At 40.6% G+C, this 24,698-nt stretch overlaps 1 protein-coding gene across 1 annotated transcript in view; it reads right to left on the reverse strand.

Annotated features, from left to right (window-relative positions):
• Positions 1-12,055, reverse strand: part of GRIA4 (glutamate ionotropic receptor AMPA type subunit 4) — a 552,500-nt gene extending 540,445 nt beyond the window's left edge. The window contains exon 1 of the mRNA XM_029956122.1: positions 10,727-12,055. The gene's annotated coding sequence lies outside the window, so the exon portion shown is untranslated. The remainder of the gene's footprint in view (positions 1-10,726) is intronic.
• Positions 12,056-24,698: the final 12,643 nt, after the last annotated feature.

Genomic DNA, 24,698 nt, shown 5'->3' on the forward strand with positions numbered 1-24,698 from the left:
TTTTTGCTTTGTTCATTATAGCCACTCTGACTGCTGTGAGGTGGTATCTCGGTGTGGTTTTGATTTGTGTTTCCCTAGAGGTGCATTTTCAAAACAATCAACTTGTACATGGAAGTCCTGAGCTATTCAATGTCTGTAAATTATGTATCAATAACAAGGGCCATAGAATATGAAACCTCTCAACAAGTAGAGGCAAAATGAAAAGGAAATCAAACTACAAAGGGAATACTTGCCAAAGAAGGCGAGACAGAAAAAAAAGGAAAACAAAATTGAAAAAGGACAAATAGGAGATACACAATAAGAATAAATCCAAATTATCGATGACCATAATTAATGTATACAGACTAAATTCTCAAAATAAAAAAGACAGATTGCCACCCTATGTTTGTTTGGAAAATGCAGCTATTTGGTGTTTACTGAAATATAATGAAGATATAAAGAAAGAGAAAGAATGAAAGTCAAAGGGTAGGGAAAAATACACTAGCAACTTACAGGAAGATGGTAGGAATGCATTACTATCAGACAAAATGAGGCAATATGGCACAAAGCAGGACCAGAAATAAGGCAGGCTTCCGTAGAATTATAAAAAGCTAAATCGAGCAGATGTATATAAAAACAAAGTATATTCTCCTAATTACAATGATATAATTTTAAGATACAAAAAATAAATTTTGACAGGGGCGCCTGGGTGGCTCAGTCGGTTAAGCGTCCAGCTTTGGCTCAGGTCATGATCTCACAGTTCGTGGGTTTGAGCCCTGCGTCAGGCTCTGTGCTGACAACTAGCTCAGAGCCTAGAGCTTGTCTTTGGATTCTGTGTCTCCCTCTCTGACCCTCCCTTGCTCATGCTGTCTCTCTCTGTCTTTCAAAAATAAATAAAAAAACAGAAAAAAATAAAAAAAAATAAAATCTGACAGAGCCACTAAAAAAGTTTGACAAGCACACGGTTATGGAGAAGTATCACCACTACCTGGACAATTGATGGGGAAATCGTGATCTAGAATCAGAAGAGAGAAAATTATAAACAACTGATGAGTCCCCACGTGCTGGACATGTCTGGAATATGAACCCTAGTAATTGGAAGATACGTATTATTTTCAGACTAACCTAGGTTGAAAAACAGTCTATAGTCTGGCCTTTAAATTAGCCCCAAAACTTTCAAAAGATTGAAATCATACAAGCTACATTTTCTTTTATCCATCCATTCCTTCATTCATTCAATTCATTGCAAGCTATACTTTCTAAGATGTAATTGAGTTAAAATCCACACACACAACTGAAAAAGAAAAGAAATGCTCAATGTCTAGAAAGTAGACACGTTTTAAATAACTCATGGGTTTGAAGAAAAATCGATACTAGAAACGCGGTGATATTCGTATGTGAGCTATCACTGCACACACCACTTCTCCTGGAGGCCCTTGGGTTTACTTCCAAGGAATATCAAGTTCCTCCAGATCCACTGAAGGAGTTTTGCATGTAACTGTTTAAGTGGGTGCGTCTAACAGCAGAGCCAAGACTGCAGTTAAGGTTGTCAGGGAGAATTACAGAATCAAAAACACCGAGGAAGACCTGAATAGCAACACAAAGGGAATAAATAGTGGCAGGATTCGGAAAACATTACAGAATCGAAGGAGCAGGATTTGGTCCTCACTTAGTTGAGGAGCATCATAAAAGACGCGGGATTGCTGTTAGGATTCTGGCTTGATGTTTGGGGAATGGGTGGGAGTGATTTCTTTACCAAGTTGTGGAATACAGGAGGCAGGACAGGTTTAGGAAGAAAGATGATCATTTAGGAATTGACACTATGTATTTTAAGATGATTGTGAATGTGACCACTTTAGAAAATGTCTTCGGAGCTCAAATGAATGCTGAGATGTGTAGAGGTGGAAGCCATTAGCACGCAGGACGTGACTGAGATCGATAGGTAAGTGACCAAACTGGATGCAGCAGACAGAGCAGTGATAGGAGGTTTGAGAGGATGGTTGGGTCCAGAATCTGACTGCTTTGCACAGAGACAGAAAAGAAAAATGAGGAACTAGAGAAGATTACTTAAGCCTTTTTTAAAAGAAGTTTTGTTAGGTGGTAAGGAGAGAAAAAACACAAATGGAACTTTGATTAACCATGAGAACTATTTTTTTATTTAAAAATTTCTAAGTGTTTATTTTTGAGAGAGAGAGCATGAGCAGGGGAGGGGCAGAGAGAGAGGGGGACACAGAATCAAAAGCAAGCTCCAGGCTCTGAGCTGTCAGCACAGAGCCCAACATGGGGCTCAAACCCATGAACCATCAGATCATGACCTGAGATGAAGTCAGATGCTTAACTAACGGAGCCCCCTAGGCACCCCCACCATGAGAATTATTTTTAAGAATAACACAGAGCTGGCCATGTCCATGGTCTTAATGAAAAAAGTCAATACAGAGGGTAATAGTAATAGTGAAAGGAAGGAGATGGTGTTTTACTGGAAAGCATCCCAGAGAGGGTCAGATAAAATGAAAGGCACAGGTGAAGGGGCTGATCTTGATCAAATAGGCTGACCTTGATCAACTTCTGTGGTTGGAAACAAGTAATGATTATGGATATAGTTATAAGGAACTTTCCCTGCAGAGAACTGGAATTTGAGTTGCTTCATACATAATTTTTATTTATTTTTATTTTTTTAAATGTTTATTTTTCAGAGAGAGAGAGCATCAGTGGGGAAGGGGCAGAGAGAGAGAGGGAGAGAGAATCCCAAGCATGCCAGGTGCTGACAGCAGATAGCCTGATGCAGGCCTCAAACTCATGAACCATTAGATCACAACCTGAGCTGAAGTCATACTTAACTGACTTAGTCACCCAGGCTGCCCCGTAGTTTGTATTTTTTAATGTGGGTGGGGCCTTACAAACTTCTATCCTTTTAAGTAGTCTGCTGCCAAAATTTAAGATTCATTTATTTAAAAAAATTTTTTTTGGCAGATTTCATTCTTTTTATTTTTATTTTTTATAATAGTTTATTGTCACATTGGTTTCCATATAATACACAGTGCTTCTCCCCACAAGTGCCCCCTCCATGACCATCATCCCCTTTCCTCCCACCCCCTCCAGTCCTCAGTTTGTTTTCAGTATTCAATAGTCTCTCATAAAAGCACTTATTCATTTTTGAGAGACAGAGAGAGTCAGAGAGTGAGTGGGGAAGGTGCAGAGAGAGAGGGAGACACAGAATCCGAAGCAGGCTCCAGGCTCTGAGCTGTCACCACAAAGCCCAATGTGGGGTTCAAACTCACAGACGGCAAGATCATGACCTGAGCCAAAGTCGGCACTTAACTGACTGAACCACCCAGGCGCCCCCAGATTTTAAGATTTAAAATTTAACAGGGAATCAAAGAAAATGGGAAATATATTAATCCCACACAATGCTTTCCATTTGCCTGTATCCTTCAAAAATATTTCACCCATATATTTGAATACATTGATGCTGATGGTTGTATCTCATTAGGCTCTAGGAAATTTGTGTTAATTTGCTCTCGGCACCTATATGACATTTTTATCAAAAGCGATTTTTGTGGAAAGAAAACCTTTCTCTTGAACAATGGTATGGAGAGAAAGAGGCCAAATATATTGCTTACAAATACTATAAGCACCATGCAAGGAGAAAAATTAATATCACTCTGTTCCAAGTAGCAGAAACCACTCTTAAATTTGTATCTCTGTTGCTAGTTTGGGGTGCTTTTCTTTACAGATTTAGGAAGTTGGAAGGACAAGAGGCTTTCTATCATTTCAAGCTATAGTTCTCTCTTAAATTCCTATGAAAGCTTCTTTAAATTGCTCAGGGCCAGCCCTTAATGTGCAGAAGCACAGAAGAATGTACATTTTTTTTTGTCAGGGGGATGGGGGGTTGGTTTGGAAGTAATTGTGTCAGTATTTCAAAAGGATGAGTTGTCAACGACAGCTCGATATTCCTCTTTATCCATTTGTCTCTACAAAATGATAAACACCTTCGCCAAGTCCAACTTTAAAATAAATACATCCATGTACCTTGTGCTATTCCGAGATAAATTTCAGCACCCTTCTTAATCAATTTGGTTATTATATTTGGAGAAACTCCATCATGCTTTCGTATATTACAAAACAAAAACAAGAGACTTAGTGTCCAACTATAATCTCTATAAATACAGAACCTCAAACAGCAATTTATTTCCTGAGAAATCTGAAGCAGCAGAAGGTGAGGACAAGGAGGTGAGGTTTCACCGACAGACCACAGAAGACGCACGTCTGTTCGTGGGTGTGGTGGGCAGAGGAGCACTGACGGAATGCAGCCCACCTGACACACTGGATCTCACTGCACCATCTGAATAACCTGAGGAGGTAAGGACTATTCTGATCCTACCCTTAAAAACGTGGAGACAGAATTTAAATAGCTCCCCTAAGTTTCCATGTCAGAACACAGCTTTGAAACAAGCATATGCACCTTCTATTTATTCAGGCCTCACTCCCACCTGCTCCTGGATCTTGGCCATAATGAGAATTATGCATTTTCAGAGTGAAGTCAATTGTAGGAAATGGAGAGGGAACAGGTATCTCAGGACTTGTACCTGCACAAGGGAACTGGTGGAGGCCCTGGGAACCTCTGGCAGTTGTGTGGTCAGTGACTTTAGACTGTCCCTCCTTGGCAAAGGCCACCCTTGTTCAATGATACTCTCAGACGTTTAGGATGGTAAGTCTTTTCCAGAGATCAGTGCCCAAGAGTGACCTCAATCAATGTGAATATAGTAAGTGGGATGAAGAGACTCTTAGGAAAGCCACGAATGGGTGCTTTCTGCTTGGGGCTGACTCGCAGTGCATGTGCCCTAGTCCTACCAAGGGAACCAGCCCAAGGAAATGCTGATTTCCTTCCAGGCCAACAGCAGAATCCGTGAGCAATACCATGCTCCTTAGTTTCTGTGTGGGTTTTCACTCTTTCTAATAAATATCTAGCAAATAGAGTAAAATGTTCATTTAAGTACTGTGTGTTTCAAATTTTTAAATTCCTTTCTAATCTCCCTCATGGCTTCCAAATATCTCAAGTGTCTATCAAATGAGCACAAAAAGGAGAATGTAAGTACTATACTATTATGATCTGTTTTTAACTGCTTAGTGATTCCTAATACCCAATTTTTAAAAAATGGTTTTTATGTATTTTTGAGAGACAGAGTGAGCAGGGGAGGGTGAGAGAGAGAGGGAGACACAGAATCTGAAGACAGGCTCTAGGCTCTGAGCCAGCTGTCAGCACAGAGCCTGACGTGGGGCCCGAACCCACAAACCATGAGATCATGACCTGAGCCGAAGTCGGATGCTTAACCAACTGAGCCACCCAGGCACCCCCGAATTATTTTTTTAAGTTTATTTAATTGTTTTGAGAGTGATAGGGACAGAGAGAAAGAGAGAGAATCCCAAAGTAGGCTCCATGCTGTTAGGCAGAGCTCAATGCAGGGCTTGAACCCATGAACCATGAGGTCATGTCCTGAGTCAAAATCAAGAGTTGGACGCCTAACTGACCGAGCCATCAAGGTGCCCTAATACCTAATTCTTAAAGGCCTCCAAGGACCATAGATGTAAATGTTGTCTCTTTAACAGCTTTTATGAAAAAAGCATAATACAGTCCAGAGCTTCTAAACCGCATTTCTTTGTAGACTTGCTTTCCCACCAAACTTGCCATTTTTTGTACTATCTTGATACTATATCACTGGGTGTAGCAAAATAGCATCTTCATAAAAATAGTGACTCAGAAAAGTGACTTGTATATATTATGTCGTTCAAAAATAGATGTGGTAAAGAGACGCTTCTTAAAAGACTACCTTTCACTGAGAAACAGTATTAAGTTACAGAACATATAAATCATGGAGGTGGTTAACTGCATGGATTAAGCCTCATCTAAGATGCAGAAACATACATTAGCTTCAGGATGGTCAGTGTATGCTCTGCAAACTCACCTACAAGTAACCATGTAGCAACTAGTTAATAGCACTAGTGTGCCGAGTGAAGGACCGAGTGTCCAGACATTATCTCATTTTATCATTGTAAACAACCACCCAAGGTTTGACTTTGTCTTCCTCATGTTTCCAAAACCACATGGCGAATAAATGGAGGACTGGTATGTAAACAATGGTATGTGTTCAGTGATATGACTTCAGTAAAAAGAAAAAAAAAGTTAACTCTCAATGGTTCATAGACAATAATATAAGAGCCAAAACTATAATGATATATGTTCCTAGACAAAAAAAAATTATCTTTGGGTTAGATTAAACACAAAAGGCATGACCCATAAAATAAAGTTTTCAATTTTATAAAAAAAAAGAAACTCCGCTTTTTGAAAAATACTGTTAAAAAATAAAGTCAAGCCACAGGATAGGAGTAAATATCTGTGAAACATATAATTGATAAAGGACCTGTACACAGAATATATAAAGAATACTAATCATTACCTCCTTTTACTAATAGAGATGTCCAGGTTTAGATGATAAATTATATGATAACACCTAATATATCAAAGCGTATCTTCAAAGCTTTTACAAGAAAACCCAAACAGATATTTATATTACTAGGATAGACAAAGCATTTCTTAAACAAGAATGAAAACGACTATACCATCTACTCTACAAAAATCTGGGACTTCTAGACAAACACAGGCTAGAATTTGTCTTTCGAATGAGAACAGCTCAGGATGTAGGAATAAAATTAATACTCAGAAGGGCTGTGATAAGATGGTTTCAGAATAGGAGAACTAGAGATGACAGAACATGGGGATTATTAAGAGTCCAATTCAAGACCTTGGAATAGTCTCATCCTTTAGAATATCTAAACACGGGTAAGGGGCTGAAGCATAAGGAGCATTGCGAGATGGGAACTTCATAACATGGTTTTTATCCCTATTTCCAGAGCCCCTGAAGACTGACATTTTACAGTGATAATTGTATCTACAGTAACAATCCAGAAATAACAAACAGCCTTGTCTTTCATAATTTATTTGTGGTGCTGACCAGTCAGAATCGGTCTAGTCCCCAAGATCTTCATACCAATTTTTGTTTTGTTCTGTTTTGTTTATTCATTCATTTATGTATTTGAGAGAGAGAGAGAGAGAGAGAGAGAGAGAGAGAGAGAGTGTGAATAAGCAGAGGAGGGGCAGAGGGAGAGGGAGAGAGAGACTCCCAAGCAGGTTCTGTGCCTGGTATGCCATGACCCTGAGATCATGACCTGAGCTGAAATCGAGTGGAATTCTCAACCAACTGAGCCACCCAAATGCCCCCACCTCAGTGTTTTAGATGACTTTGACTGAATGGGGTTTTAAATGAGATGTCTGATCAGGATCCTATTTTATGAGACACAATGTAATGTTGCCAGGCACTAGCTTTTCTCAGGTTAGAGTCAAACCTTTATTACTCAGAGGTGAAACATTAATTTTCATACATTAGCAAAATATAGTATGAGACTCAAGAATAAAATTATTCTCTAGCATTAACTGACCATGGGGAAAAATCTTACTTCATTTTATCTCTCTTTCTCTAAACTTAATTCTTGTCAAAAATTCATTCATTCACTTTTTCCATCAGCAAAATTTGAGCACCTTCAAGGGACAGAGTTGGCTAAGTACAGTAACACAGAGATGAGTAAGCCCTACCCACTGGCCACCTGAAGTTCATGTTCTCAGGAAAGTGAAGGAGAGAAAGCAAGAGGGAGCTGTGGTGCATGCGTTGTGTGTATCAGCTGGTCTTCCTTCACTGCAAGTGACACAACAACTCAGAACAGGTTATATCATAGAGCGCTCGTGTGGTTGACTGAATTGCAGGGACTCATCTAGCTCCATGCACGTGGACATCTAGGAGACTGCAATGTGTCATTAGGATGCTGTGCCCTCACGAACAGTCCCATGTCTCCACCTCCTTTGGTGGTCAGTCACTCTAGGCTTACATGCCCATTTCAGAAGAGAAAAGTTCTGTTTCCCAAATCTTCCAGGAAAATCCCAAGGGTGTTTCTGACTTCCAGCCTTGTGACCCTCCACCTACCTCCCCCACCTTCATAGACATATGCACTTACAGTGGGGGGAAGGTGCAGTCATTTGGTCAGGTACCTAGCCCTGAACCCACCAGGGGCGCTGTGACTAAAGGGAGGAGTAAGAGCTACTTGGAGAATTGGAGTAGATGCATCAGTTGAGTAGATTTCCTTGCTTAAGAAAGAAAAAGAGTGATTTACTTAAGGTTATCTGATGGGTACTGGTGATCTTTAACCATGTATGTTTTACAGGTGGGAGAAAGATAGTAAATTCATTTCTGTGCATTCTAATTCACTGTGAGAATCTCAGGAAAAGGTCTTCAAAAACTGTGCAGTTATGTGAGGGGATAAGATTGGGGTCCTAACCCTAGCTGGCATTCAGCACAGAAGTGGGCCTTGGAGCCCTGAAGTGAAGTGCATTCAGAGAAAGTCAGGATCTAAACAATTACCACCACCACCACCACTACCATATTCCCAGGAAATAAAAGCAGTATCAGGCTTTAGACTTAAAGTGTCCAGGAGCTGAAAGGAGGAGCCTTTAAAATATGATTCTGACGTATATTTGAAATTGACTTTCAAAAACAGAAGGATTTGCAAACAACCTTTATGTACGCTCCCTTTTTTGAAGGTTTTTGTTTGTTTTGTTTTTTAAAGTAGTCTCTACACCCAATGTGGGGCTTGAACTCACAACCCTGAGATCAAGCATCTCATGCTTTTCCAACTGAGCCAGCCAGATACCCCCTAGCTATTACCTTCTTAAAAAGTAAAGCTCTGTCATTTCCTTTTGCCAGAGTTTGTGGTTTGGTACATGCCTCCGGATAATTTGTGCTTATTTTTGTTTCCACGTCCAAACCACATCCCCACCTGCTAGAGCAATACAAGATTTGGGATAACTCTGCTCAGTTTTGTCGGACTCTTGCTCGAAGGCAGGGGGAAAAGTATAGAAACTTACCCTCAAACAACCCATGCAAACACCTTTTATGTTGACTTCAACTTTGCAAATCTCAATTAGCAAAAATAGGTCCCTGTGTTCTCTTTATATTTAATTTAAAAACAGGAGCAAAATTATTTTATTGTAATGCAAACTTTGATGAGATGGCACAGTTGACCTTACGGACTATCTTATTATTTCTAGCATCTTTCATTTCTAGCATCGCTGTGATTACAATTATAGCCCTGAGCAGTGTTTTATGCATGGTCCAGATCTGTCACTGCTGTTTAACTCAACACTATAAAAATATTTCACCAAAGGACTTTGCAGATCATCAGTGGGTGTGGTATTCATCCTATTTTTTTTTCTAGTTAAAAAAGAAACACAGTCAATAGAAAGCATTATAGTTTTGGGAAAAATTAGCTTCCCACCCCCAACACTGTTAGAATTTATCATCCAAAATGAGACTGTCCAGGACTCGAGCTTTTAGAAAGTTGGCAGAAAGTAATATTGGTGTTCATAATATGTAACTTTCAAATCTCATTTCAAAATAAATTCTTCTTCAAAAATAAATCAGAAACCTAGTTAAGAGTGTTACAGTGTATAGAAGTAGCAATTAATGTTAGAAACATAAAAAGCAAAAATACTACCTTTCCAAATCTTTTAGCATAAAGGACCATGTAATAGCCAAGGCTTTTCTATGGGAAAACTGCATTTACTTACTATTCCTTCTTGCTTTTGAATGCATCTAGTCTTTAGTACAGAACAAGCCAGAACTTCTGAATTTGCATTTATGAGTGCATTTTCAAACTTTTAGAAAATGCTGTGCACTATAAAGTGTTAGACTGAGTTTTAATGCTTCCCTGAAAAATGTCATAATTATAGTAATGCTCACGGTGTATCTATTACCTTAAATTTAGTCACATATAGGGGCAGGTTTGCAAATGAATATTAGAAATTTCCAGGCTTAGAATAATTTCCTTACATACCTCTATCTTCTCATAAGTAATTAAAAGCATCAATTTATAGTGTGAATGTCTGCCATATACTTGCTCTTTTTAAAATCTGATAAGGTAAGAAAAAAAGACAACCTTCTCACATGCATAAATGAAAGGTTGCACACAAAGAACTCACATCTTTTCAAGCTTCAATAGTAAATATTCTGCTACTATGTATTAAATACTGCATGGTTTGCCCAAGCTAAGATGAAACCACATCATGAATCAATAAGCATTTTGCATTTTCTTTCATTATCTACTCAAAGTCATGCCTACTGCACCTCTAAACATTTAATTAACTCCAATGATACAGCAAACACTCCCAAGATAAACTTAGATTGTATTGCAGTTTCACTTAACAGTATATAAAATGCTGTGTTGTGACAGGTATCAACTATCCATTAGATATTGAATCAATTTTTCTTAAGCGCTACTAACTGCTTGCTTTTCTTGAAGCTAGATCATTCTGAAAGTTTCCTGTTAGACCTGAGTGCAAACACTATAGTGTTATATTCTAAAAAAAAAATAATAATTAAAAAAAATTCTAGCTCAAAAAAAATCTGATAAGGTATAGCTTTAAGACTGAAATATTTTAGCTCTTCCATATTTCTTAAAGGACCTTTTCAATACAGTTTTAGAAGAAGGATCGATTCTCTTATGCATATCTATCTGTGTCTATGTCTGTATATAGGATGCATTTTGGTCATGCACGGTAGAGTCCTGGACACAGAAGGATCAGGACCCTTGTCTGCATCTCATCCGTGTGTGTAACTGAGACTGTGGAGTGGGATCCCCTTACCTTTAACCAGAGAGCAGGAATGATCTCATTCTTCTGTTCACTTGCAGAGACGACGTTTCTACTGAAGATCTTATCTCCTGTGTCATAGCATGCAACAGGTAAGGTTTGATGGTTTGCAAGACCAAAGCGGCTAATGCTTAGGTCAAGGTCACCAGTCTGTGCAGCTCCAAGGAAGTCAAGAAGTCAAGGAAGATATGTGTTTCCCATTGCCTTGCTGAGCCGCCTCTCCTGTCTTTCCTTCATTCAGAAGTTGTTTTTAGGACTTGCCCTTTGGATCTGAAATCATACCAGCCATTGTGTGAACTGCTTTCCGTGCATTGTTCTCAGTTAATCCTCTCGATGGCCTTGTGAGGGAGGTTTTATTACTTAAAAACTGGGGCTCTGAGAAGTTAAAACCCCTGCTCAAGGCAAGGTATAAAATGAAACAGAAAAAGAATTGTGGAAAAAGTCTTGTTGGGCCATCTGCGGTCTGAGCTACCTTACACTTGGCTACACATTAATCTTGCAGAGACGTTGCTGCTAATCTCGGTGTCGGCCTGTGTGCTGGCATCAGGTGACTCTTGCATCCCTTTTTGCTCATGCCCAGAGTTGCTTTAAAAAGTCCAGCCTAATTTCTGACAGACTAAGCTGGAAATCAAATCAAACGTTTCTTCATGATTCACTCCCAAATCAGGCTCTCTTGCTCTTGAAAATTCGCTCTCCAGTTCTGTCCAGAACACGTCTCAATGAGAAAAGAGAGGGCACTGTCCCCCTTGGAGCTAAAAGCAGGCAGGAGCCAGGCTGTTCCAGAGCATTCCGTGCACAGAAAGCCCTACCCAGGCCTCTGGAGCTTAAGTGGCGCGGGCCTGGAACGTTCCGGGGTGCTGTGCACCTATGTCACCTTGGCGGGAAGGCTGGAGCTGTAATGAGCGCTGCCCTGGAGTGTCCCCATGTGTGCTGCCCTGGGGCCGCCTGCGGGGCTCCCTAGGCAGGTGAGTGCGAGGGGCCCAGACTCACGGAGGCTGCCAGACCAGGACGCCGCTGGAACCTGTTTAGTCTGCTCTAGCCGGGTGCAGGTGGGGCGAGCGGCCCCAGGCAGGTGCAGGTGGGTCGAGCGGCCCTAGGCAGGTGCAGGTGGGGGCGAGCGGCCCTAGGCAGGTGCAGGGTGTGAGCAGTGACCTGCAGCAGGCCCTCCGACCCACAAGACTTCCAGTAGCTCCCTCGCTGTCTGTCAGGGTTCCTTCCAGGGCTGATTCCTTTAGGTTCTAGTTGCTCCTTTAAACCACAGCTTCCTCTCTGCGCCCAGGGCTGGAGAATCTTTGCCCAGAGCCTGCGAGGTACCACCCCTGCCAGGGCAGCTCCCCGTGTGGGGCTGGCCTCCCTTTGTTAAGTGGTCTGCTGTCCCTCTCTCGCCCTCTCTCTGCACTGCTGTGTCAGCCCGCAGACCTCCTACGTGACGAGCCGCCCTCCAAACAGGTGCAGACCTGGTGGACCAGGGAGTCCGGGGTCTTCCTGGCGGCCGGGGTCCTCCAAGTGGCCCTCTTGGCCCATAACTCTCTAAGGGGTGGCTCTATTTTGAGAAAATGGAATTTGTGTTTGACCATGGGTTTCAGTTTAATAAAAATCTGATGTCTTAAGTCAGACAGAAAAATACTTATATTTGGAATCTAAAAACCAAAACACTTATATTTGGAATCTAAAAAACAAAACAAAGAACGATGAGACAGAAACAGTCTCCTAAATACGGAGGAGAACAAACTGGTGGTTGTCAGAGAAGAGGTTGGGGGGAGGGGCGGAATCAGTGCGGGGCGGGGGAGGGGATTAAGAGGTGCAAACTTCCAGCAATAAAGTAAGTCAGTCACAGGAATGCGGGCGCCTGGGGGACTCAGTTGGTTAGGCATCCAACTTCAGCTCAGGGCATGATCTCACGGTTTATGAGTTCGAATCCTGTACAAAGCTCTGGGCTCTCAGCCTGGGATTTTCTCTCCCTCTCTCTCTCTGCCCCTCCCCTGCTCACACACATGCATGCTTTTTCTCTCAAAAAAATTAATAAACTTTAGGGGTGGCTCAGTTGGTTAAGGATCCAACTTCAGCTCAGGTCATGATCTCCCAGTTGGTGAGATCAAGCCCTGTGTAGGGCTCTGAGCTGTCAGCACAGCTGGAGCCTGCTTCAGATTCTTTGTCTCCCTCTTTCTCTGCCCCTCCCCAGCTCACTCTCTCTCTCTCTCTCTCAAATAAATAAACATAAAATTTTAACGAAAAAAAATAAGTCACAGGAATGAAAAGCACAGCATAAGCAAGTCCATAATACTGTAACAATGTTTTGTGTGACGGCAGACAGTGACCGGCACTTGCGAGCAATGTACACAACTGTCAAATCACTGTGTTGTGCACCCGAAGCCACATTTCCTCTATACTTCAATGATAAACATTGGAAAAATCTAATTTCTAATATCCCTGTTATTTGAGGCTGTTCTTTTCAGTTACAGGATTTGGTCAAGCATAAAAGATCTACAAGTCAAGCATTTGTCTACTTCATTGTATCCTTTGTACTAAGAGAAGAGATTCCGTGTAGGTTTTCAGTTCCGTGAAAAATTAAGACTATACAATGTCGATGTAGCTCTGTAACGATTAAGAGAAAGGAAATACGTGTATATGTTCAACTTCAGAAAAATAAATATTCAGTTAAAGGTTTTTAATAATTATTGCCATTACCCCCTTGCATATGCATGCACACTTTAACCCTGCACATCCTACATTTTACGTTGTCATTGGTATTTATTTCACATAAACCAGATTTGATAAATGTTCATGGTCAGACGGAATGCTCACTTTTTCTTATTGTCCTATACATTTCCTTGTGAGGAGCATATAACTGTGATGTTTATTTAATGCACCGAAATCCAGTCCTGGCAAAGCCAAAGATTTATGCTGATAAACTTATTTCTCTGAAGGGCGTGGAGTTGGGCTCTTGCTTTCTGTTCCTGGAAAGGAAACATTTAAACACTGACAGCAGCTACTTTCAACCCATGTGGTATTGTAAGGGCTTGAGTCTAACCTCCCTCGAAAGGCATACAAGTCTTCCTAGAATTCAGCCTCAGTATTGAAAAGGAAAGCAGGACTGACTTAACCGCTGGTCTGTTCTCGATCGGAAGAGTGGTCAGAGAAGGTGGAAGACAGAAGCCATTTAGTCTCAAGTGTGCATCATTTGGTACTTAAAGGATAGAGCAGTCCTCAGTCCTTGGGCCAAAATACTGAAGTCTTAAGAGAGACAAATTATTGACTTGTGAAGCATTAAGCAGTATATGCACTAAAACACAACCTTATACTCTATATCTAGAAAGAGAAGACCATAATAAATGGTTTTACAGCTTCACATTTTTCTTAGATGTTTCATCGCTATGAAATAGATTACATGGAAAATTCAGCTGTATATTCACACGAACAAAACGTTTGTCTTTGGCACATCCTGGTTTATACCATGACTGAATTTATTAAAGTCGAATTACTTCATTCTCTTGGTCTTCAAAACCTCTGCCTGCTGAAACATGATCAAATTGCTGCATCATTAATCCAACTAAGTGATTTTAATTATCGAATCATTTCTATAATATCAAAGTCTACTTATTTTGATCCGCAGTAAGTCTCCTTGTAAGTCCATCAGTGACTTACAAGTTTTATGATCCGCAGAGTCATTTCTGAAATACATAATAAACACATATGGCTACTTTGTCTCGGAGTTCTGGTAAACCTGTGCATGTTTGGGAACAACAGTAGCAGATTACACTTTACCTTTGATTTTGAGCCCCAGTGCACAGACATTATGATTGTCTCAAATGCCTGATAATCAAGACTCAGTTGCCTGCACAATAACACTTATTTCATATATACAAAAAAACATTTTTCAAATAACTCAGGAAATTCCTTCCCATCTTATCATCATCATCACCATCATCATCATATAATTATTTAGAGAGAAAAAGAAAATAAGAGAACAAAAATGAGAGAAGTCTCCTTGTAAGTCACTGATGGATAACAAAGTATCTCGTAAGTACTTAAATATTTAGTGACGCATGATAATGTACAGGTGCTGATGTCACCAAGCCTGAGCCCTGGTGTGAGATGTGAACTGTCCAGTTGTGGGGAAAGTCATCATACTTGTGACAGCCAAACTCCAGAATACGGCCACTGATTCTATAGAAAAAAGACTGGAGACAGGAAATGTACACAGGGCTTGAAAGATGAGTTGATTTAATGTGTTCACTCAGCATCAGAGACAAATATTTCTTATGGAATGTGGGATAGTAAATGTACCGCAGTGACAAAGAGTCAGTGCCTCAATCCCCTGTAGTGTAGGGCTTAGCTACCACTGACTGGCAAACAATAACAATTCATTCTCTTTCCGAAGGAAAAATGAAGTCTCAGGAAGGACAGGAGAAGAAAGCAGATTGTTGTTCAGGGACGTAAAGGAATGATTTATTATATCACCATCTGGTGTCAATACGAATGAATTGAAATGAACACATAGATAACACTTTTTATTTTTAAGAAGAAAAGTGTTCCTTCCCAAGTGTTATTCTGGTTATTTCTTCTGTCTTCCTAGAGTTCACAAAATGAATGGCTGCTGATGTTTTTATGACATCTGTCCTTTTTTTTTTTTTTAAGAACTAGAGGGCTCTGTTAGTCTGGTTGCTGTTTGATTGCAGCCCTTTCCTCCCCATGGAGGAGGGGCATTTTATTGATGACATTGTACTGTGTTACATTAAGCAAAATGCCTTGAGCGAGTGATCTATGCTCCATTTCCTCCCCTCCCATTCACTCTTGAACCCACTTGAACCAGGCTTTCCTCCCCATCCTTCTACAGAGACTGTAATTTCCAAGCTGACAGATAACCTGCACGTTGCTAAATACAACCGTCCATTCCCAGGCCTCAGTGTATTCAATGAGCACACTGTTGATCAATCTTTTATTCTCGAAGCATTTATTTCACCTGGCATCCTGGACACCCATCTCTGTTCTCCTCCTACATTATTGACAACTCCACTGCAGACTCTTTTTCTGATTTATCCAGACCTCTGAAACCTGGAGTGCCCTATGCATCAGACTTCTACGCTTTCTTATGATCCCCTTCCTGGTGATATCCAGACTTACGGTTTCAACTAGCTTCTTCATGTAGACATTGCCCATATTTATAGTCTTTGTCCCTGAGGTAGATTGAATTATTATTCCCGTCTCCTCTAGATGAGAATTACGTATCTCCACTCCAAAAATGCCAGACCTGACCATGTGACTTGCACTGGCCAGTGGAAAGAGAATGGAAATTATGGTCACCACTAAGGAGAAGCTTTATGAGCCAGTGCATGATTCATCACGCCTTTTCCTTCTGCCGTGAGACTGGCAAAGTGTTAACCCATCTGCTCTGTCAGTCTGGGTCCCAGGATCAAGGCCGCTTGGAGCAGAGCCTTAGAAGTCCCAAGGTAGCCATGTAGTAGGAGTGAGCACGACAAATGTGTTTACTGAGATTTGGGTCACTTCTTAACAGCTGTGTAAGTAAGTGTTTTGTCTGGTATAAATTCCTTTTTCCCCAGAACTCGCATACTTGCTCTTTGTTAAACTCCCGTGTCTTGATATGTGATGTGCCTCCAAGAAGCCTCTCATGGTTTCCTTCCAAAGCTTCTCCTCCCACAGTCTCCTCCATCTCCCGAAATGGTGACTTCATTCCTTGTATCGATGGGACCCTGACTTCTGTCTTCAGTCACTGTCCCAACTCCATCCACTGGGAGGTCCTAGGAACTTCAAAATATCCTATCTTTCCATCGATGGATGTATGGCTGGTTTTGGTGTGTTTGTTACCATTTCCCCTTTAACACGAGCACGCAGCACCTTCACTTGCACAAGCTGCAGTAATCTCCCAGCCAGGCTCTGTCTCTGCTGGGATCTTCTATATCCTGTTACGTATCCTGTGGTAGCAGTGACCGTGCCCCTCAATAGCCTCTGCTGGTTGTCCATTTTGTTCATATGCAATATTTTACCATTGCCCAGAAGACCCTCACCACCCTTCACCCTGATGCCACCTGCTCCCCTCACTCCACTGCAGACATGTGGACCCACTTGTGGTTCCTCACACACGCCAAACATAGTCCTTCGACCGGGTTTTACACTGCTGTTCCCTAATCGGGCATGCTGTCCCTCCGACACCGTGACAGCTCAGTTTCAGTCTTTTCTGAACTCATTGAATTCATGAGGCATCCCTGCCACTGTATAGAGAGCCCTAGGCTGTTCCTCAACCCTTACAATCACTTTCACCTGACTTAAAACTCCCCCAAAGTGCGAACCCCGTGTGATGTGTTATATAAGCATTTGCCTGGCCCCTCCCACTCTGAATGTAAGTTCCGGGACCATCAGGCTTTTATCTGTTTTGTCCACAGCTGCGTCTCTTGTTTCCAGATCCCAGTCTGGCATCTGGTACACACTCAGTAAACAAGCGTCCATATTGATGTGTAAGGGATGCAAGGAGAGCTCCAAGGTCCTGGCCTTCCCGCTTACCACCGTTGTGACCTTGGACACGTTAATGACTTTTGTGCCTCAGGTTTTTTTGTTTCGTTTTGCTGTGGTTGTTTTGGTTTTTTTTGTTGTTGTTGTTGTTTTGTTTTGTTTTTAACTGAGGCAAATTGGACCTATCTCATGGTTTATGTGAGAATTTTAAAAGAGAAAATATAGATATAGCACTTTGAACAGTATCTGGCACATATTGAGTGTTGAGTAAATGTTCGCAAAAATGCTAAAAAGAACATTTATGGTCCAGCAGACAAACTGGGGGAAGATTTTGTACCAGCAACACAGAGTTTCAAATCTCAGCTGAGCTACTGCCTGCTGGCTCAGGTAGCATAGCCTTACCCTCTATGCCTCCGTGTTCTTATCTGTGTGTTGATGAGAATAACAGACCTTAAAGAATTGGATTTAATGCATATATAGTATCCAACCTGCATCTTACTCATAGTAGGGATACAAAGAGTTACCTTATAAAATTTTTTTTAACATTTTTATTTATTATGAAGAGACAGAGAGAGACAGAAAATGAGCAGGGGAGGGGCAAAGAGAGAGGGAGACAGAATTTGAAGCAGGTTCCAGGCTCTGAGCTGTCAGCACAGAGCATGACATGGGGCTCAGAATCACAAACCAGGAGATCATGACCTGGGCCATAGTGAGATGCTTAATGGACTGAGGCACCCAGGCGCCCCGAACAGTTATCATTGTAATGGCAATGACCTACTGAGTGATTAATTTGTACCAGGAATTTAAGACTTTGTCAATCCTCTGAGGTGGCCATTGTTATTGGTCCCACTTTTCCAAAGGAAATTAAATCACAGAGAGAGGTTTAGAAACACTATTGGAGCATGGAGACAATACATTGACCTGAAGTTTGAACCCGATTTGTGTTCTTGAGCACTAGCCTACCCTTCTCTATTTATTTATTGAATAACTGGTTAATAATATGTGTTCATCCTCAGGGAATGCAGAACGCGTCTGGCAGGGAGGTGGTACATATATAAACACAGTGGGGTAAACAGTGATACAGGGCTTCAGTAACAATCCAGGACAGTATGAAAAGCTTTCTTGTGGCATGTTTTGAGCTATTTGACCCTGAAAAGTATTAACAGTGGAGTTCAGACCAAAGAGGGAGCAAGGAGAGAAAGTTTTAAGAAGAAAAACAACTTTGTTTATGTGTCAACATGATAAGCAAGATTGAGAAGGACTCACCTGTGAGTTGACTAATCACCTCTGGGTTATCATTTCTGAATCTTCATGCCCCTCTCACTGTGGAGGGACCGTCTCCTAAGGCTTCTTTAGCTACTTGAGAAGCTTCGGTCCAGAGAGAGGCCAGTGAAGACTTTCAGAGCAGATGTAATAAGTCCGAGAAGAGCAGTGCATTTCATTTCTTGAGCTTATACAGTATCTAATAAGACATCGCAAATTTAATTTCTCATCAACAAGGGAAAAAAGGCAATAACAACTGGGAGTTATTTCACTTAATCCTGGGAAAGCCATTTAGGGTAAATAATACCATGTCAGCTTTATAGGTGAAAGACTTGATGTTTAGAAGGATAAATAGCTGGCTCAAAGTCACTCAGCTCTGATGAGTTCTTGAACTCCAAACAGACATGCTTTTCCCCATGTAGAGTCTTCACTTCACTAAATACGTCTGAAGGAGATGAAGGGAATGACAAGTAGAGCAAATATTTTCAATTAGCTCTGGAAGTTTGGCTGTCATTTTAAATCATCTGTTAAAACCTATGTTAACTTTAAATGCTGAATTTCTGTGGGAAAAGGAAAAAAAATAAATCATATATTGCAACACTTTGGAAAATTTACAGGGAAACATTTCAACAACCTAAAAAAGGGATTTTAAGACCAGTAAGATCTGTATCTATAACTGTATCCACATCCAAATCTGACCAGTTGATCAGGAATCTATTGCTACATTTCTATTAGACAAGAAGATTCTTTCCAAGGGTCACTATGCTTTTTATTCCCTATGTTGAATAAAATTATCAGCATATCTTTAAAAAAATGGAAGATCTGATCCAAATCTGGTGTGGGTAGTTATCCTAGAGTGCAGAATCCATTTTGGTAGGTAGGATTTAAAGTACAATAGGGCTCAATGAAGGGCAGCAGAAAACCTGAGATGAATGTTCAGCTAATGGCTAGTATTGTGGCTAGATAAAACCTCCATCCTGTTTTGCAGGGAGATCTTCTGTGCTCTCTGGGCAGGGGCTCTGTGTAAGCTTAGAAAAGAAATAGTGCAGGAATGCACGTGCCAAGCTAGGACCACCAAAAAGGAGCCAGGAGACCCTCCCTCGCAGGTGAAACTGGGTCTATACAATTTGCTACTTGAGAATTAATCAAATAAGACTCCCCGTGATTCCTTTGGTCTTTTTCCTGGAGTATTGCCCACACGTCTTCCTAACTACACAGAAAAGCCATGGCATCAGAATGATCGCAGAACACACTATTTTCAGATTTCTTTCGGCAATCAGGACCTCCTTATAGTCTCCCTGTTAGGAATCCCTGTTTCAAAAAGAGCGTCGGCATCGCTGGCTGCCAGGAGCAAAGCTGCCCGGTCTGCCACTGCTGTTTGCCAGGACTGCTCGGGCACTCTGCTAAATGCTTTCGATCCGTCTAAATGTATGTTTTCAGTTTCAGCAGCGACCCTTATACTTCCGTTGTCCCTAAATTTTTCCATTAACGTGTTAAAATACTAAGTAAGTGTTCCAGAATACACGAGGTCACACATTCCAAGAGTCTTCTTGGGAACCTTGTACTTGTTAGTCTTATGTAACACACTGAGAATTTTTTTCAGAGGAATAAATTGAGTGAAATCTTGGCTTAGTATAGTTTAAGGCAGGTCCTAAGATGGGAGCGAATCACACTGTATTAAACACACACACACACCTTTTCTCTTATTCTCTCTGTCCCACAGTGCTGTGCAGAATTGTGGCTGCCCGGTGATTTGGCTAGGGGCACTCTCCTCCTCTGCCCTGCACACTCCCCTCAGATGCCCCAGTCACCCCGCATCGCCTATAGAAGAAAAGGAGAAATACTGTGTCCTGTGAGCTGAAGATGTGCCAGTGGTTTAGATAACTTATTTCATCCTCATACACCTGCTGCTCTATTTTACTAACTTCTAGGGAGGCAGGCCACAGGCTTATCTTCCCATCCCCTTTGCAGCATCCGTGTTCTGTCTCTCTACTCCTTCTTAGATTCTCCATTCTGACCAATGGAGTCGTGCCTGTATTTTTCACACCACTGACCTTATGCCTATGTGGATCATTCTGGCAACTGCTCCCAACCCCAACCCTTCTCCTTTCATTTCACATTCAGATCCGATGGTCCCAGCATCTCCTTACTCCATGAAACTTTCTCTTATCTCTCTGCCACCCTCTATGCCTTCCCTAAAGCACATTGTGATATCTTTCCCCTCTGAGTGGCCAAAATAGCCTATTTGGAATGCTTAAACGTGCTTTCTACCTCTGCTATCTCTTATCATGTGCACATTTTCCTTCTTTCTACAAGACCCTAAGTTCCTCAGCCTCAGTGCTAAGAAAAAAATTGATCAAAAACAGAGATGAACAACAAAAGAAAAGGAAAGAAAAATGAAAAGAAGGGTGAAGGTAAAATAGTGTATTTTGAGTATATAGTGACATTACGCAAAGTATAGTCTCATTAATCTGTCTGTTTTGCTTTTAAGAAAAATAGTAGTGCTATTTTAAGAATAATTGCAGTTTCTTCAACACCAAGTACTCATAGGAAAAGTGAAAATAGTTGCCATATAAATACAATTCACGAGGCTAAGTAATGTATATACATCCCCTCGTATAGACGTATGAGGTCAAAATTAGTATCAGCCCTGTCCAGATGAGGAAGCTAGGTCAAGAGAAACTGAGCCCTCACCCAGTGTCACAGAGCTTCTAGAAGACAAAGCCCAAACCACAAACCGGCTCTAGCTGAGTTGGAAGTCTACAGTATAGACCATGGCTTCCCAGGCTCCGCAGGCCTGGATGGGGCCACCGTGGGTCTGTATCATCACCCCAGTGCTCTGACCTCCATGCAGCTCACCCCACAAGTATCGTCTTTCCCTGTGCTTCTGGACACCTCCAAAAGCTTCAGCACACCAGATTCATGCCAAGGTAGTGAGAAACAAATCCTCTCCTTCCCAAGTAGCTTTGACTTTTGAAAAGGACTATAAGGCTATAGATCCATGATTAAATGATAGAATGAATATTAGTGGGGCATCTGGGTGGCTCAGTCGGTTGAGCCTCCGACTTTGGCTCAGGTCATGATCTCACAGTTTGTGGGTTTGAGCCCGAAGTCTGACAGCTAGCTCAGAGCCTAGAGCCTGTCTTCAGATTCTGTGTCTCCCTCTCTCTCTGTCCCTCTCCTTCTCATGCTGTCTCTCTCTCTCTCTCTCTCTCTCAAAAATAAATTTAAAAAGCGTTAAAAAATTTTTTAAAAAAGTGAATATTAGCAATGAAGTCAAGTGATGTTATAGAATTTTAATCTATGATGAGCATGTATTGTACAGTAAGAATAGACTGGACACTCTCTTTGATAAATCAAAACAATGTCCATGCTACTTAATATTTTTTAATGTTTAGTTTTGAGAGAGAGGCAGACGGTGGGTGGGGGAGAGGCAGAGAGAGAGAGGGAGACACAGAATCTGAAGCAGGTTCCAGGTTCTGAGCTGTCACCACAGAGCCCAATGCAAGGCTCAAACCCATGAACCCTGAGATCATGCCTTGAGCTGAAGTCAGATGCTTAATCGACTGAGCCACCCAGGGACCTCATTACTTCAACACACCTGTTTAACTATGTATGAATGCCTTGCCTTTGATTTAGACAGTCTGAAGCAAGAATATTTGGAAAATTGATAAACTGGTCAAAGGTTTTATATGCTTCATCAGACAGTTTAAATAGAAGCTTATATATTCAATGTGGTGAACTTGACTGTGATTGTTGCTTATATTCCAGAGCAAAAGATGTTGTCTCCTTTGCTGGTGCAGTAAATGATGCAAGCTTTAACTTCTTCAGATTTTAAAGGCACCAAGCAAATGTCTTATAAAGAATTAACTTCTTTTCACCCAAATGCTCAGACAACCAGGTTTTGGAAGAACAGATCATGTTATGAAAAGCAATAGTTCTTGTTGGCATCGGGTAATTAAGTAGATATTTCTTTTTTTTTCCTGTGTAAAAATAGCACAGTTTTAAATTAGTGTGAAGACCTGGGTAAGATAAATGCCAGAGAGAATGTCAGTTTAGAAAAATGAGATATTTTCTAAAATATCCAATATGTGAAAGAATAGTTGATCATAACGTTATCACTTTGCTTTGGTATTTACTGCACTCTATGCAATTTTCTACTCTGTCTGCACTAGCATGTTCAATCAACTTGTTAAACGTGCATATTTGTTTTTATTTCCCATCTCACTCTGATGTTTGTAGCTGTTCCATTTTAAATTACTACTGGAATGGGTGCAGCAAAATTAACCAATATACAGGGCTAATTCCTTGAGTTTCAACATGAGACTTGTTTCTTGACATATATTTGTATTTCAAGCAATATTTGAACATTTACTATTTGAAAACTATGGTTATATATGGTGAGAACCAAAAAAGACATCGTATTTCAAAACATTTATGATGCTATCTCTTTTAAGAGGCAACATTAGTTTATATGTGATTTAAAAGGGAAAAAATGTTAGGTGCTATTAATCATAAGATACATCATTATTTCAATGATGTGAAAACGTGAGTATTTCAGTGAAATATGGTATGTCTGGGTTCTCTATGAAAAAAATTCCGTGTAAAGCGAGCAGAATAGTTAATCTTTAAGAAATGCATCTTTGCACATTTTTACCACAGAGAATGATAAGATGATAATTGATGTGAAGCTGTAGAGAGGTTAGAGAGCTATTTAAGGAGACTACATGTGGCTAATTCATGGAACAATTAAATGTTGTTGGGAAAAAGGCAGGTCATCATCAGAGTGATACTTCAGAGGATTTGTCTGCAGTCAACATGAAGAGTGAATTTGGGATGGGGAAGTTTGCAGTTAGGAAGATAAGGAAAACACAAAACTGAAGTAACAGGGGCCTGATCCTAAGTAAAGGCAAAAGATTAAGCAGAAACTTTGCCATGAGTAAATGAATAGATGTAGATACTAGTGAATAAAAGGGGTGGAATTAGTACATGGGTATGTTACTCTGAAATCTAGAGTTTGAGTAGATGGGCTGGTATATTACTTGTGAATAAATGGAAGTGATAAGACTGAGAACATGATTGTGTAGACTGAGGTGTATTAAGGTGTGGGGAGGGCTACTGACGGAGTCCCAAGGTCATGTTGGAAATGTGGACTCACAATACAAAGGCCTCAAGCTTATGTTTCTACTTAGAAATTACAAGAATGGAAGCATGATGTCTTTTCTGTCTCCTCCCTGCAAGTGAAAGGTAAAAAGCACAGGTTACTCCATATTTTGGCCACAGACGTGCCAGCCACTGGAGATCATCCCCTGTATGTGACCCCAGATATGATCTGATATGGTGAATCACAAGATCTAAGTGTCTATGTTCAATTACTAACTTTGGTGGAGAAAACGAACTGATAAACCATAAAAAGTATGTCTTCAGATTGTTTATAGTTTAATGAAAAGGACAAATTGATCCATATATAATATAATACAAAAAATACAATCAGTGGAATACAAAATTTATAAGCCAAACATTCTTAGGGTTTTAGAGGACTGAGAAATACCTGCAGCCAAAGAGATCATGTATTCCACCAAGAAAGTCTTTAAGAGTAGGAGAATTTGAGTTCTACAGTGAACTGTGGTTAAGACTATTCAAAATTAAATATTGTTGAGTGTTTGATTTCCTAGCCTTAGAAGCTCAAATCCTTACGAGAAAGAGAGGTGAATGAAAACAGTTCATTATGGCACAAGACTGAAATAACCATGGTGACCACTCTTGCCTTCCTTTCTTCCATATTGCTTTTTAACGATGGATTTTACCATGTTACCTAACTTAAGTTTACTAGTTAATATTAAGTCTGAAGCATTTCCCCAAACCAGAGAGCAATATTTTCTGTTCCCACTACTCTTTCATGTAGAAAATTTATATTTTCCCTACACATCGCTACATAATCCCTTATTATTATCACATTTTGATATTTCTAAATTTCTTTATTATAAATAATGCCCCACTGGCTTGTCAAATCAGTTTCTTAGGATAGATTGCTATCAGTCATTTTACCATGTAGAAGACAAACAATTTGAAAGCTTCTGATAAACATCACAAAATAGCTTGCTAAGTAGATTTTGAACAGTATATAATACTATTTGCTTGTGAGAGTGCCTTCTTCAATGTACTCTTACTTCATTTGATATTTTTCCTTTGTTATGAATATTTCTTGCTTGGAATGAGAAAAAATTACTTTGTA

Source organism: Suricata suricatta, chromosome 11 (assembly GCF_006229205.1).
Source record: "Suricata suricatta isolate VVHF042 chromosome 11, meerkat_22Aug2017_6uvM2_HiC, whole genome shotgun sequence".
Taxonomy (NCBI): domain Eukaryota; kingdom Metazoa; phylum Chordata; class Mammalia; order Carnivora; family Herpestidae; genus Suricata; species Suricata suricatta.